Source organism: Pan paniscus, chromosome 12 (assembly GCF_029289425.2).
Source record: "Pan paniscus chromosome 12, NHGRI_mPanPan1-v2.0_pri, whole genome shotgun sequence".
Lineage (NCBI taxonomy): Eukaryota > Metazoa > Chordata > Mammalia > Primates > Hominidae > Pan > Pan paniscus.
Genome location: NC_073261.2, coordinates 117,532,428 through 117,547,807, shown reverse-complemented (window position 1 = coordinate 117,547,807; position 15,380 = coordinate 117,532,428). Strand labels below are relative to the sequence as shown.

At 38.8% G+C, this 15,380-nt stretch overlaps 1 protein-coding gene and 1 non-coding gene across 9 annotated transcripts in view; one reads left to right on the top strand and one right to left on the bottom strand.

Moving 5' to 3' along the window:
- Positions 1 to 15,380, bottom strand: part of MBOAT2 (membrane bound O-acyltransferase domain containing 2) — a 150,919-nt gene that overhangs the window by 116,511 nt on the left and 19,028 nt on the right. Inside the window, exon 1 of one of the 8 annotated variants that reach the window (XM_063594661.1) lies at positions 15,185 to 15,328. The exons of the other annotated variants lie outside the window; for them this stretch is intronic. The gene's annotated coding sequence lies outside the window, so the exon portion shown is untranslated. Of the gene's footprint in view, positions 1 to 15,184; positions 15,329 to 15,380 lie in introns of those variants that run through there. 8 annotated transcript variants of the gene reach the window in all.
- On the top strand, positions 9,256 to 9,361 carry LOC112439008 (small nucleolar RNA U13). The gene has a single exon (XR_003027316.1). It is a non-coding gene; the product is annotated as a small nucleolar RNA U13 (small nucleolar RNA).

Genomic DNA, 15,380 nt, shown 5'->3' with positions numbered 1-15,380 from the left:
AATAAAGGGATGGAGGAAGATCTACCAAGCAAATGGAAAACAAAAAAGGGCAGGGATTGCAATCCTAGTCTCTGATAAAACAGACTTTAAACCAACAAAGATCAAAAGAGACAAAGAAGGCCATTATATAATGGTAAAGGGATCAATTCCACAAGAAGAGCTAACTATCCTAAATATATATGCACCCAATACAGGAGCACCCAGATTCATAAAGCAAGTCCTTAGAGACCTACAAACAGACTTAGACTCACACACAATAATAATGGGAGACTTTAACACCCCACTGTCAACATCAGACAGATCAACAAAACAGAAAGTTAACAAGGATATCCAGGAATTGAACTCAGCTCTGCACCAAGTGGACCTAATAGACATCTACAGAACTCTCCACCCCAAATCAAAAGAATATACATTCTTCTCAGCACCACATCACACTTATTCCAAAATTGACCACACAGTTGGAAGTAAAGCACTCCTCAGCAAATGTAAAAGAACAGAAATGATAACAAACTGTCTCTCAGACCACAGTGCAATCAAACTACAACTCAGCATTAAGAAACTCACTCAAAACCACTAAACTACATGGAAACTGAACAACCTGCTCCTGAATGATTACTGGGTACATAACGAAATGAAGGCAGAAATAAAGATGTTCTTTGAAACCAATGAGAACTAAGACACAACATACCAGAATCTCTGGGACACATTCAAAGCAGTGTGTAGAAGGAAATTTATAGCACTAAATGCGCACAAGAGAAAGCAGGAAAGATCTAAAATTGACACCCTAACATCACAATTAAAAGAACTAGAGAAGCAAGAGCAAACAATCTGAAAAGCTAGCAGAAGGCAACAAATAACTAAGATCAGAGCAGAACTGAAGGAGATAGAGACACAAACAACCCTTCAAAAAAATCAATGAATCCAGGAGCTGGTTTTTTGGAAGATCAACAAAGTTGATAGACCACTAGCAAGACTAATAAAGAAGAAATGAGAGAAGAATCAAACAGACACAATAAAAAATGATAAAGGGGATATCACCACCGATCCCACAGAAATACAAACTACCATCAGAGAATACTATAAACACCTCTACACAAATAAACTAGAAAATCCAGAAGAAATGGATGAATTCCTCGACACATACACCCTCCCAAGACTAAACCAGGAAGAAGCTGAATCTCTGAATAGACCAATAACAGGCTCTGAAATTGGGGCAATAATTAATAGCTTACCAACCAAAAAAAGTCCAGACAGATTCACAGCCAATTTCTACCAGAGGTACAAGGAGGAACTGGTACCATTCCTTCTGAAACTATTCCAATCAATAGAAAAAGAGGGAATCCTCCCTAACTCATTTTATGAGGCCAGGATCATCCTGATACCAAAGCCTGGCAGAGACACAACAAAAAAAGAGAATTTTAGACCAATATCCCTGATGAACGTCGATGCAAAAATCCTCAGTAAAATACTGGCAAACCGAATCCAGCAGCACATCAAAAAGCTTATCCACCATGATCAAGTGGGCTTCAACCCTGGGATGCAAGGCTGGTTCAACATATGCAAATCAATAAACATAATCCAGCACATAAACAGAACCAACAACAAAAACCACGATTATCTCAACAGATGCAGAAAAGGCCTTGGACAAAATTCAACAGCCCTTCATGCTAAAAACTCTCAATAAATTAGGTACTGATGGGACGTATCTCAAAATAATAAGAGCTATTTATGACAAACCCACAGCCAATTTCATACTGAATGGACAAAAACTGGAAGCATTCCCTTTGAAAACTGGCACAAAACAGGGATGCCCTGTCTCACCACTCCTATTCAACACAGTGTTGGAAGTTCTGGCCAGGGCAATCAGGCAGGAGAAAGAAATAAAGGGTATTCAATTAGGAAAAGAGGAAGTCAAATTGTCCCTGTTTGCAGATAACATAATTGTATATTTAGAAAAGCCCATCATCTCAGCCCAAAATCTCCTTAAGCTGATAAGCAACTTCAGCAAAGTCTCAGGATACAAAATCAATGTGCAAAAATCACGAGCATTCCTATACACCAATAACAGACAAACAGAGAGCCAAATCATGAGTGAACTCCCATTCACAATTGCTTCAAAGAGAATAAAGTACCTAGGAATCCAACTTACAAGGGATGGGAAGGACCTCTTCAAGGAGAACTACAAACCACTGCTCAATGAAATAAAAGAGGATACCAACAAATGGAAGAACATTCCATGCTCATGGGTAGGAAGAATCAATATTGTGAAAATGGCCATACTGCCCAAGGTAATTTATAGATTCAATGCCGTCCCCATCAAGCTACCAATGACTTTCTTCACAGAATTGGAAAAAACTACTTTAAAGTTCATATGGAACCAAAAAAGAGCCCACATAGCCAAGACAATCCTAAGCCAAAAGAATAAAGCTGGAGGCATCACGCTACCTGACTTCAAACTATACTAGAAGGCTACAGTAACCAAAACAGCATGGTACTGGTACCAAAACAGAGATATAGACCAATGGAACAGAACAGAGCCCTCAGAAATAATACCACACATCTACAACCATCTGATCTTTGGCAAACCTGACAAAAACAAGAAATGCAGAAAAGGATTCCCTATTTAATAAATGGTGCTGGAAAAACTGGCTAGCCATATGTAGAAAGCTGAAACTGGATCCCTTCCTTACACCTTATACAAAAATTAATTCAAGATGGATTAAAGACTTCAATGTTAGACCGAAAACCAAAAAAACCCTAGAAGAAAACCTAGGCAATACCATTCAGGACATAGGCATGGGCAAGGACTTCATGTCTAAAACACCAAAAGCAATGGCAACAAAAGCCAAAATTGACAAATGGGATCTAAATAAACTAAAGAGCTTCTGCACAGCAAAAGAAACTACCATCAGAGTGAACAGGCAACCTACAGGATGGGAGAAAATTTTTGCAATCTACTCACCTGACAAAGGGCTAATATCCAGAATCTACAAAGAACTCAAACAAATTTACAAGAAAGAAACAAACAACCCCATCAAAAAGTGGGCGAAGGACATGCACAGACACTTCTCAAAAGAAGACATTTATGCAGCCAACAGACACATGAAAAAATGCTCATCATCACTGGCCAACAGAGAAATGCAAATCAAAACCACAATGAGATACCATCTCACACCAGTTAGAATGGCAATCATTAAAAGGTCAGGAAACAACAGGTGCTGAAGAGGATGTGGAGAAACAGGAACACTTTTACACTGTTGATGGGACTGTAAACTGTTTCAACCATTGTGGAAGACAATGTGATGATTCCTCAAGGATCTCGAACTAGAAATACCATTTGACCCAGCCATCCCATTACTGGGTATATACCCAAAGGATTATAAATCATGCTGTTATAAAGATAAATGCACACATATTTTTATTGTGGCACTATTCACAATAGCAAAGACTTGGAACCAACCCAAATGTCCATCAATGATAGACTGGATTAAGAAAATGTGGCACATATACACCATGGAATACTATGCAGCCATAAAAAAGGATGAGTTCATGTCCTTTGTGGGGACATGGATGAAGCTGGAAACCATTGTTCTCAGCAAACTATCACAGGGATAAAAAACCAAACACTGCATGTTCTCACTCATTGGTGGGAACTGAACAATGAGAACACTTGGACACAGGAAGGGGAACATCACACACCGGGGCCTGTCGTGGGGTGAGGGGAGGGGGGAGGGATAGCATTAGGAGATATACCTAATGTAAATGCCGAGTTAATGGGTGCAGCACACCGACATGGCACATGTATACATATGTAACAAACCTGCACATTGTGCACATGTACCCTAGAACTTAAAGTATAATAAAAATAAATAAATAAATAAAAGTAACTCAAGCTAAAAAAAAAAAAAAGCAACAGTATAAGTCATATCACCAAGAGCTAATTTCTTTAATCTATCTAAAGCTCCCACATATCAATAATAAAAACAGTATAATAGAAAAGTAGGCAGAGCATAGGCACAGTCAGGTCTCAGAAAAAGAATCACAAATGATTCATTCCTAAGAAAAGATGCCCAAACCCTATAATACAAGAAACGGAAATTAAAATCAAAGTAAAATAACATTTTCATCTATCAGATGGACTTCAGCAGTATTCTGTACTGTCAAGTGTATAAGGAAACAGGCACACTAAACATTGTTGGTGGAAGTATTTAATATATACTGACATAACGTTAATAGGGAACAATTTGGAAATAGGGAAAACGATGTATTTACATTTATAAACATGTACTGCAGCACAGTGATAATATCAAAATTGGAAAAGACAGAGACTACTAAAGCATGGTACATGAAGTGAATGGAATGAATGCTCTCTAGCCATCACAAAGAATGAGGCAGCCCTGTACCAAGTACCAAGTACTAAGATGAAATGATCTTTTAGATACCCCATAGCAGTATACTTTCTCCTTGCTAAGAGAACCCAGATGTTGTTCAGTAACCAGACCAGGCAGTCATGTGTTTTAAGAAAAGCTAGACTCTTCACTAGTCTCATGGGATGAATAGTGACTGGTCTCAGCCAATCATCACCAACAACTAATTCTGGGAATGTAACTGTGCTGCAATTCTGTTCAATGAGAAATACGGCTAGGGATTACTGGGAGTCTTCCTCACTCTTAAAAAGGGATACAACAAAGATACTTGCTTTTCGCCTGTGGACTTTGCCAGGTACGTGAGACACACGGAAGGGGAAAGGCACCTGGGAATCATGTGGCGGGCAGCCTAGGAGAAATAAATAAGAAAGCAGAACAGAAAGATTAAAGAACCCAGGCCTTGATGAGGTTGCTGAGCCACTGAATTAACCAATCCAGAAAGCATGCTATCTCTGTATTTCCAAGAGGTAACAGACGTCTCCAGTGGAATATCTCTGGAAGGATACCCAGTAACTGGAAACAATGGCAGCCCCTGCAGGTGGAGGATGGGGTAAAAGTGAGACTTATTTTTTCATTATGTACCTATCTCCCTTGATATTTTGCAACATGGGCATTTATTACCTACTCCCAAATAGATGATTTTTTAAAATAATACATGCTTGCTTTCAAATTTCCAAACAAGAAGCTAAGCACCAAAATTTAAGATAGTAATTACCTCATCTCCCTATACTGAATCTGCTCGTTTCATCCCACTAAATTTTATGCAATGGCAACCACACCTTAAAGGATGCAAGCATTTTCATCCTAGGCATTTCTAGGCCATTGCCACAGAAAAAACACTTTTTCCAAGCATAATGTAAGCAGAAAGTTGGCTCTACTACTTTGAGCCAACTTTAGTAAGGTAACGGAGAATATCTAATCCAAAAGTATAGCCTCCTCACAAACAATGAAGATGAATTCAAAGCTACCAACTGGGGAAAGTGCTTTCTATAAACCAACACAAAAATCTACAGATTACCTAGAAAGAATAACACTCTGCACAAAACTCAAACTGAAAACATCCAAAAACTGAATTATTTACTGCACTTGTACCTGACCAATGCCACCATCTTACCAAATCTGCCTCGTTTCCTCCTGGATCTCCTATTTTACTTAAGGGGGTCACTTCTACCCACCTCTTCAACCTAGAAAGTAGAACCTTTATTCATACTTTTTGGGATCCCAAAATACTTTTAAAGTAATTTCTGTACGTGCTTATATTAAACCGTCACTTACTGGCCTGTGAGTCTGACTTTCCTTTTTGATTGTGAGCTTCTGATGGCTTGGGAACAAATTTTATTCATCTATGCATTACTACCAATCCCTGAGTGGAAGGCCTGGCTCCATCTGTGCCTTTCATTCACTGAAAGGAAAATGGGGATGAGCGCGTGGGGGCAAGAATCATGCCTCAAGAGTTTGCTTAAAATCAAGGGGAGCAGACTAATACAACAGCTCATATTTATCTTCCATCTTTCCTAAAGGGAAACATTAATTGCTACAACTAGAAACTTTATAACCACAAATGTAAAATAAATACATGAAGCGTAAGGACACATTCTATCAACATTCTGTAAACACTTCTTGTATAGGTACAATGGATGAACACCACAGCCATGGTTGTCCCCGCACTCACAAAACTTACAGGCCAGTAAAAGAGGACAATTAAATGAACAATACAAAACAAACAAACAAACAAACAAACAAAAACGATGGCCACTAAGTCTTATGTTAGGCAGAGAAATAGCATCATGAGAACACAAAGTAGAGAGATTTATTTGGCATGCCTCTCTTAAGACTCTTTCTTATCTCCTGAATTATATGGCCACTGCCCATTCTAATTCCACCTACACCAAATACACTGGGTTCAGCCAGCAAGAAGCCCTGTTCTGCAGGACAAGCCTGTACATCAGACACAACATCCTCTCCTCTTCCTCCCCAGATAACAGCACAGAGAACTGCCAATCTACAGCCCAGGCATCCATATGTTGTTAAAAACAGCCAGACTCCCAAAGGTTGATTAACTCACAAATCCCTAAATATATTCTCAGACCATCCATACAAACCAAAAAGCAGTGAGTTTTCCCAAATGCATGGAAACAGAAGCAGAAAGCGAGCGATTTAATCAAGGCACCACAGAGATTAAAGGTAGGCACCTACCTACCAGGCTAATAATGAGTGCTTGTCTCATTTTGATCTGTCTTAACCAACTATAAAAAATTCCTATGAACTGAGAAGGAATTTATTTACACTCTCCTATGAAATTAAAAGGTACTAGATTAACTGCATCCACAACTGCTTAACTATGAAGCCTAAGGAAGGGTTAAACTATGAAGCTTCAGTAGGCGACCTACTGAAATAAATACAAGCCAGATAAAAAATAAGTAAGGCTCAACAACATACACACATCCCAAAGCATCACACAGAACACAGACGCACAGAAAGGATGGGCCTGCTTCCTCTCCAAACACTGTCAAGCTTGCTCTGACAAATGAGAAGCCAAGCAGCCCATCCCTGAACAGGAAGAAGGGGGATGAATACCAGAACAAGGAAACCCTTCCATAAAGCGCGTTCAGAGTGTGTCTCCCTGTGTGTGCACATCGACACGTTTAATCTCTTAGGTGGTTACAAATAATACCAGCAAATCAGAAGACCTGTTGAAAGGAAAAAGAAAGTAGTCTAACTTCATAATGACTGCACAAGTGAATCTGGTATAGTCATACAGTAGGATATTACTTACTTAGCAATAAAAAGGAATGAACTATTGACACAGACAACAGCATGGATGAATCTCAAAATAATTATGTGGAGTCCAAGAAGCCAGAAAGAGAGAAGAGTGCCTACTGTATGATTCTATTTAGATGAATTTCTAGAAAACCCAAACTAATCTATAGTGACAAAAAGCTTATCAGTGGTTGCCTGGGGATGGAGGCCAGGGAGAGGCAGGAGGGAGACGGTACTGAAGGGCACAAGGAAACTGTTGGGGTGTCAGATATGTCTATCATCTTTATTCTGGTAACAGCCTTATGGGTGGATACCTATGTCAAAACACCAAATTTTACACTTTTAGTATGTACAGCTTTGGTGTCACTTATACCTCAATAAAGCTGTTTAAATTTTTTTTTAATAAAAATAAGTTCACAGTGACCACCACTGGGTTCAACTGAAAACCTTGCAATGTGATTGAGATTACTTTCCCTCTCAGAAGGGTATTTCATTGAAGTTACATATCACACTTTGTGGACAAGCAATTGTGGAATGAATACAGATGTGGAATACTGAAATGTCTGTATTTCTTCCCCATTCATCCTTTCAATGGCTTAAAAGAAGCTAGAGTATTTTAGAGAAAATTCTCATCACTTCAAGTTTCTTACAAAGGCTCTTAGAACTCGATGAACATCTAATTTTTGGAAAAAGGAGGACCTTAAAGACCATCCTGTCCAACTTTCTCAGTTTAAGGAAGTAAACTGCAGAGCCCACTCCCTAATGGGGAGTTCATCCAGTCCTATATGGCTCTGAAGTGAGCTCTATGTTGCTGACACCTTCCTCTGTCATTTTAGTCTTGACCTCTCTGATGAACTTCAGACATTTATTCGGCTGTCCACTAAACTATCTCACTTGACTGTCTAATGAGTATCTAAAATTTACTGTGGCCAAAAGGGAACTGCTGATTCCCCTCACCACCAACTTCTCCTCCAAGTTGACCCATCTGAGTAACTGCACCATCACACTTCAACCAAAACCTAGCAATCAACCCCTGACTGCTCATCTCCTGCCCTCCACAAGGAATCCACGCTTCAGTTCCTTAGCTCTATCTTCAAAGCACATCACAAAGCTGGCCCAGACTCTGTCTCCATGGCTGCGATGGCTTCTTATCTGGACAATAGCTCTTTAAGGTCCCCATTTCCTCTCCTGCCTCTACCAGTCAGTCCCTACACAGCAGCCACACACATGAGGCCACCAATACCCAGACCCTAAAACACTCTACAGACTGCCATGATTAAAATAAAATCTCCGCTCCTTACTCTGCCCTGAAAGACCAAGGCCCCTTCCACCTCTCCAGCCTCATCTCGCATTGTTTCTCTCACTGGCTATATTCCAATATATTGACCGTCTCCAACACACTCAACTCACTTCCACCCCAAAGCTGACACTTCCCCACCTCCACACATGGAATGCACACAAATGTTTCACCATTCACAACCCAAATAACATCTTCCAAAGCTTCACAGACCTTACAATCTAAAGAAGCATCCCCAATCACTTGTCATGGACCCCATGTTACTGACTTTATGGTATTTTTCATTATATAAAATTATCTTGTAAACAATTTTACTTATTATATTTGCTAATAAAATTTATCTGTTCACTCATTCATTCCTGCTATGACCATCAGAAGCATTAGCCCAAATAAGAACTGTGATCCTTTCCTAATTTAACTTGAAAGCATTCCTCTCCAAGTGCCTAGGTACTATGGGGTAAAAGGCATCCACCTGAGTTGAGCAATGAGAACACATAGACACAGGGAGGGGAAAAACACACACTGGGGCCAGTCAGGGGGTGGGGAGTGAGCGGAGAGAGAGCATTAGGACAAATAGCTAATGCACTGGGGCCTAAAACCTAAATGACGGGTTGACAGGTGCAGCAAACTACCATGGCACACGTATACTTACATAACAAACCCACACATTCTGCACTTGTATCCCAGAACTTACAGTAAAATAAAAATTAAAAAAGCACCCATCTTAAAAAAAAAGGTGGGGGGGGGGGTGGAGGCAGGGGTCTATTTTGAATCCTTTTTTAATTCCTAAGTGTGATGACTGGGTTTCCACACTCATGTGTGAGATGTGCTTTCCTCAAACCTTTTTTTACAACATCAGCACACTACCTATCTGTTATTTAAAAATAAAGGTCAATTTCAACAGTGCTACTAATTTTCAAGTCTTCAAATTATGCTTCTAAAGAACAAAAAAACTCCTCTACTGGCCTGCCTCATTATCATCAGATTTCCATTAGATACAATGTCAGCTTATCAACTTATGGATATGTTGATTTGATTTTGAAATTATACTGCTTCCCACTAAAATAGTACACTTTTCAAGAAGGATCAGGTCAATATAAAAAGTACTAACTTTTAATGATTAGATTGGGATCAGTGGTATCTTGCCTTTGGGATATTTAACCAATAATCACTTACATAATACACTATCTAAATGAACCAATTTAGGCATTTTTAATTTATTTTTCTTTTTTAGAGTTTTAAAGTTTCCAGACATTGCTACCAAAGAAAATCGCAATAGACTATTTTGCCTCAATGTCACACATGATGAATGATTTTCTAGGAAATCGTTAAAATAATCACTGGGATGTACATTTTATAAGGACCGTGATTCTTATCTGTTTTGTTCATTGTATCCCCCAGCACCTAGTCCCACCACATTTATCAGCTTAACAAGTATGTGTTGTTAAGATACTTGCAAGCTCATGTTTCCTTTTATTTTATGCAGATCATTGTATTATTCCAAATTTAGGGGGTACTGCCAATATGTGTAATCTCTTCTTGCTATTGCTTGATGCCATTATAATATTAAGCATGAGTTTAACAGCAACTCTAAATCACAAGTTTTTGACTTCCAAACTATACAGCGACATGTGGCAAATCGATGGCAAGAGATCAATATAGATTCTTACATAAGGTGTGATCAACAAAGATTCTTTCATGTTGTGCTGACAACGCAAGACTCAACATGGAGTCCTGATACGCAGACTCCACTACTAATACGCCTAACAATAGTGTCCCTTTAGGGCTAGGGAGAAAGCCGCAGATGGAAAACCATCTGTGCATCCCAGACTATGGACTGCCAGAATATCACATTTTATACCAACCCCAAGGTGAATGTTAAATAGCCCTACACAGCTGATAAAGGTCACCATAATTAAGTAGTCAAAGGCAGCAATTGTGAATCATAGAAAAGTAGCTCAGTTTTGGTATGCTGCAAGTAATTTATACAAATGAAAATTAAAGTAGTCAAGTTTGTGAACAATTTAATAAAGATTATTCCTGAAATATTACTCTTGCCCTCACATTTCTAAGAAAAACAGCAGTAGAGATGCAACTAGGTTGTGGGAACTACATATAACACAGTGAACACAGTGGGAATGTATGCCACAGGAATGCACCTACCACATCACAGCAGGCTGACAACAGCGGATCTGAGGCAAGCAACTCAACACCACCCAATCAACCCTAAAGACAAATCCCTGTTCTAGCCCTGACCAAGTAACCTCTGGCATTTACAACCTCTTTATACCATAGTTTCTTAATAAGAAAATAAGAATAATCCCTATCTGCACTTGTAGATTATGAGGTTTATAAAGAAAAAGAAAAACAAGCAAACATCCACTTCTGATCCTTTGAGTGACATGGTCTGCCTACCTGGCCACCTAGACTGAGGTGGAAAAGGTTCAGAGCCCACTGGGAGAGGTCCAATACAAGGCAACAAAAACAAGTAAACAGGCAACTGTTCAAAAAACAAAACAACCTTTTTATAAAATATTATGCACTATACCACTTCACATCCACCAAGATGCCTACAATCAAAAAGATCGTTAAGTGTTGACAAGAATGTGGAGAAGCTGGAACTCCCACACACTGCTGATGGGAATATAAAATAGTACAACCACTTTGGAAAACAGTTCCTCAAAATGTGAGACATGGTTATCATATGATCCAGCAATTCCACTCCTAGGTATATACACAAGATAACTGAAAACTTAAATCTACACAAAAACTTCTACAAAAATGTTCACAGCAGCATTATTCATAATAGCCAAAATGTGAAAACACCCTAAATGTCCATCAACAGATGCATAAATAAAATGTGGCATATCCATATAATGAAATATTATTTGGCAATAAAAAATGCACACTGATATGCAAAGATAGATAAACCTTGAAAATATTATGATAATGAAAGAAGCCAGATACAAAAGACCACATATTGTATGATTCCACTTACACGAAACAGGCAAACCTACAGAGACCGAAAGTAGACGAGTGGTTGCTTAGGGCTGAGGGATTTGGGGAAATGGGGAGTGACTGCTAACGGTACAAGGTTTCTTTTTGCAATGAAAATGTTCCAGGTTAGACAGCAGTGATAGTTGCATGGCTCTGAGTACATTAAAACCATTGAATTGTACACTTTAAATGAGTGAGTTGTATGGTACATGAACTGTATCTTGATAAAGCTATTAAAATATACTGTGCATTATCTTTACATAATAATTATAGCTTTCAGCCATCAAATATGTCTGATCAAGATGAAATACAGATATGCTGTTGCCCCCAACAGCCCCATTCCATGTAGTTTCACAAAGTCCTGTCACAGCCACAGGCCCCAGGAACAAAAGTCTTCCCTAGGGCATTTCTGCCAGAGCCTCAGAGAAGACGATGCTCTCCCTTCCCAGGATCACAAGTGGAGCTGGTTTCAAATGAGCTGCTTCTGTGACAGGAGTGAATGGGCCAACACTCAAAGAAAAGCAGGATGAGAGAGGGGGTAGGGCAGTGGGATAAAGAGGGAGGGGGAAACAGGAAGGACAGAAAGGAAGGGAGACAGAGATGAAGAACACAGTGTTTATTGTTGGACTATGTGTATCCAGCCATGTTGGCTAGCTGAAGTGGGCTTCTGTAATTTGCTTTAGGGGTGTCCTAATATGTTATTTCATTACAAACTATTTCCATATTTAACTGATGAACTTTCTGAAGATCTATACCCAAAACTAAATCCCAGGCCTTTTTTATTTAATAAAAAGACATATGAAACATTGGAAAGAGCAAACAAAACTCAATGGTTAATGAAGACAGACAGACTTAGATCCAAATATGAGTAGTGGGCTTACCTAAGCGATGCTGGGTACACACCACTCAACTTCCCCAAACCTTAGTTACTTCTGTAAAGTGGGAGCGAGCCCAGGTTTGGTTTCCTCTCAGATAGGGTTGCTGTACGGATTAAGTGAGATAACCCATGGCAGGGTCTCAATACAGTACCTGGCACATGAAAACGCTAATGTATGACCCACCATTATTAGCAGTCAACTCGTGATTTACCACAGACATATTTATAGCATAGGAAAGTTTTGTTTTAGAGCAAAGATAGTCTGAGTAAGACGAGTAGGTAAGACCTGGAGAAAGCTGTACCACACTTCACAAAAAAATATTTCTCATTCACTTGGAAAGCATTATTCTTAAGGTATGTTAGAAACTAAACTTAACAATGGTAAACACAACAGCCAGAACCAAAAATGCTAATTCATAAAAATCAATTCTAGTTCTTCGCGAACCTTGTCCAATATATACTTTGGTCAGAGTAACTTCTTCTTAGCCTTCTGTCTGTAATCACTTTTGGAAACCACTCCTCACTTGCAAATAGTCAGCTCTAGACAACTGTTTAGATTGCTAAGCTTTCTTTGCTTCTATGACACTGCATACTGTTGCACCCACCTTGGAGAATTCCCTCCATCCATCTACTTCCAGTGGATATCACTAACTTAGCTCAGATGTAAGATCTCCCCAAAAGTGACCATGCAATCAACCCACCTCCGAGTTTATTCATTCATTCAACAAAGATTTAGTGGGACACCTACTATATGCCAGGTACTGTACCAGGTGCTAGAGATGCAGAGGAGAATAAAACAGGTACCTCTTTTCTGTGTTCTCATAAGGACCTGTCCCTTCCTCATCAGAACACAAACCACTCTGATTCCCAATTTCCTAATTACTTCTCCATAACCCCTCAGAGACTCTAAGCAACCTGGGGGCAGGGACCATAGCGGATCTGATTTTCACTGTATCACACTGTTTTGAATAATAAGTCATGGAAAAAAATTGACATAGAACGAGGTGTGTGCACAGAATAGCCACAATGCAACTATCCACAGTCAGAGAGACTCATGCATAGCAAATTCTGAAGTGTGTAAAGGCACAGACTTTACAGGTCACTGAGACTCCCATCTGTGCAGAATACAGCCTGCCACTGAGGTCCTGGCTGCATCTAGAGCTTGATCCAAATTATATGATACAGATATGAAATCATATGATACAGATGTAAAATACATATTTTCATAAATACATATTGTATTTTCATTACAAATATATCTAAAGTAAGGAAGAATAAAAATGTACATAGATTAGCTAAAATGGAAATTTCTTAGGTGAAATGCACCAATTCCATACTCGAACTACTATAACTCACCCAATATGAAACAGATAATTTAAATAGCCCTGTAACTGTTAACGAAACACTTTGGAATTTAAAATCTAGAAAAAAACATCTCTAGGCCCAGATGGTTTTACTGGAGAATTCTATCAAATGTTTAAAAAAGAATTAATACCAGTTTTACACAGTCCCTTCCAGAAAACAGAAGAGGAAGGAATATTTCTCAATTCAATAAAGGGAGTGTTCCAGACTTAAGGAGACTAAAGAGACATGCGAACTAAATGCAACCTATGATTCCAAACTGGACCCTGTTGCTAAAAAGGACTTGATGTGATAACTGGTAAAACTTTAAGTCTGAAGATTGGATGATAGAAATTTACTACTTTCCTAATTTTGATGGTCATTTTGAGATTACACAGAAGAATGTCCTTTTTTGTAGGAAATATCACAAAAGTATCCAGAAGTGATGGAGCAGTGAGTCAGCAACTTACTCTCAAATGGTTCAGGAAAACATTCTCTAAATTGTACTTGGAACTTTTCTGTGAATTTAATATTGTTTTAAAATAAAGAAAAATTATTTCTGAAAAAGATAATATAGGAAGATATCTTTACAATCTCAGCATACAGAAGACTTTCCTAAACTAGGTACAAAAATATCACAAATCATGAATAAAATGTTACAATTTCAATCACATGGAAATTAAGACCTATGAATAGAATATTATTCAGCTTTTACAAGGAAAGAAATTCTGACTTTTATGAGGTCCCATAACATACCTCATATGTGAAAACATAAATGAACCTTGAAAACATATGCTAAGTGAAATTAAACCAGTCACAAAAAGACAAACACTACAGGTTTCCACTTACACGAAGTATCTAGAACAGTCAACTTCACAGAAACAAAAGGGCAGGGGTTGGGGTGAGGGGAAAATAGGGAGTTGCTTAATGAATATGCAGCTTCAGTTCTGCAAAATGAAAAAGTTCTGGGGATCTACTGCTCAACACTGTGAATATACTTATCACTACTGAGCTGTGTGCACTTAAAGATGGTTACGATGGCAAATTTCATGTTTATTACCACATACATATATACGTTTGTGGTTAACACTACGAAGAAAGCAAGGAAATGATTAACACAATATTCCAGCAGTCATTCCTCTCTGGGATGGGGTCTAGAAAGGGCATGCAGGGAGCTTAAAAGGGTTTTCCTTAAGTTGGAGCGCGAGTGGCTTTCATCATCCTCTAAAAGCATACACTCTCATACATTCTCTTGCAAATCTAATTTCTCAAATCAACTCCCCAGAAAAGGGAGGATGTACTAGTACAAAAAGCTCTAAAAATAAATAAAGAACTGGGGGGAGGGAAGGGAAGAGAAAAAACCATAAATTCTTCCAATATTATTAACTTAAAATTCTCTTTTCTGAATAATAATCAATCAATTTCCACAACAACTTAAAGTTACAAGTGGTATTGGCCAAATTTTATTTAATTTTACATAACTACCTTTTAAATAGGGAGCCAAATAACATCAATCCTTCAGCCTCCCTATCTTCATTACCAAAACAGGAGGAGTCAGACAGGAAAGCCAGTCGCCCCCAATGGTCTGAACAAGGGGAAGCAGAAAGAGGCGCTGAGGGCCAGTGTTCTCCTGGAGAAAGAGAAAGAAAAGCCGGTGGCTACACAGAATGCAGCTTGTTCA